Below are 1790 nucleotides of genomic sequence, written 5' to 3'. Positions count from 1 at the left end.
AGCTAAGATCCTGTGGGACTTCCAGATACAGACGGACAAAATGGTGGTGGCTAACCAACCGGACATAGTGGTGGTAGACAAACATGAGAAGACGGCCGTAGTGATCGATGTAGCGGTTCCGAATGACAGCAACATCAGCAAGAAGGAACACGAGAAGCTTGAGAAATACCAAGGGCTCAGAGAAGAGCTCGAGAGGATGTGGAGGGTGAAGGTGACGGTGGTCCCCGTGGTAATCGGAGCACTAGGTGCAGTGACTCCCAAGCTAGGCGAGTGGCTCCAGCAGATCCCGGGAACAACATCGCAGATCTCTGTCCAGAAGAGCGCAGTCCTGGGAACAGCTAAGATACTGCGCAGGACCCTCAAGCTCCCAGGTAGAGGTAGAGGACCCGAGCTTGAAGGATTGACCGCCCACAGGGGCGAGTGGGGAATTTTTTTTATACACACACACATTAAGCCACCGACATGCATCTTGCCTTGGACAGCATGAACTTTTTTACAAAGAGCCCGCCTGCTTTTCTTTTTCATGCCATTTTTAAGGAGTTTCAGTGTGGCCAGCTGCAACATTTTCAAGTCACCAAGAGACAAAAACACAGGAGTGTGTTTCTGGATGAGTCTGAATAGGTGGTTTGGCTGTAGTCTTGGCATATTTCAAAGAACTATGTTTAAGAGAGGAAAGAAAGACACACATGTGTAGGTAGTTGCTAATTACTGCAAATGAGCTGCAGTAACAAAACACTCTCCATCAATGTATGATACAGCTTTCAAATATAAAAAAAAACCAAACATTTTTTTTCAGCAAATTCATTTTGATGTCAATAAAAACATGAATTATTTAAACATGTTTTATTTTTATTTTAATATTTTGTAATGTTATATGTTATACAGTCATGGGTACTTTGTAAAAGTGTTTTTATGCAGAACCTTAAATCGGACTGGGCAAATAAAGGGTCCACCAGACAAACAGACTGTAGTGCAGGTCATCTGCTGCGACCGGTTGGGGTGAGAGTAGGAAGACAGGACAAAAGACATGCACAAATCACATTGTTTCTGTAAGAATGAGTATTTACAGCTGATGTATGTATTGTATGTATTATTGTAGGGTCTACCTTACAATATAAAGCGCCTTGAGGCAACTGTTGTTCTAATTTTGCGCTATATAAATAAAAGTGAATTGAATTGAATATATAAGAGTTGCTAATACAGCAACAAATTTATATAATATACGTGTATATACGGCAACTATTGTAATGTGTTTACCTTCACCATGTTAGTGCCTGCTCTGTTCTGACCAGTTCCATAGATCCCACAGAGAAGGTGGGTGAGAGGAGAAGCTAACACTTTTCACCCCCTGAGCAGTTCCTTCACTGGCAGACTTTTACAGCCACGGTGTAACCTGGAGCATAATCATATGTCCTGTATCCCAACAGCAGTCAAACTGTAAAATGCTGTTTTATAAAATACATGGGAATCATTATCATACCCACTGCTCTTTATGCAAATATAAATAGGAAAATATTAGTGTATTTCACTGTATATAGTAACGATCATAGTATTTTGGCTTTTTTGTAAAGAATTGTTCATATTTATTATAACTGTTTTCAACTTTTCTAATATTTGTCATTTCACTTTTTCTTCCTGTCCCTTTATCTCTTTATCAATCATACGTCTGCTTTAATTTTCTGTTTTAAGCTTACAGTGGGGCAAAAAAGTATTTAGTCAGCCACCGATTGTGCAAGTTCCCCCACCTAAAATGATGACAGAGGTCAGTAATTTGCACCAGAGGTACACTT

The sequence above is a fragment of the Pundamilia nyererei genome, unplaced genomic scaffold, assembly GCF_000239375.1.
Source record: "Pundamilia nyererei isolate P.nyererei 1_Seehausen unplaced genomic scaffold, PunNye1.0 scaffold00410, whole genome shotgun sequence".
Taxonomy (NCBI): Eukaryota; Metazoa; Chordata; class Actinopteri; order Cichliformes; family Cichlidae; genus Pundamilia; species Pundamilia nyererei.
Note: the sequence above shows the minus strand (reverse complement) of the source record.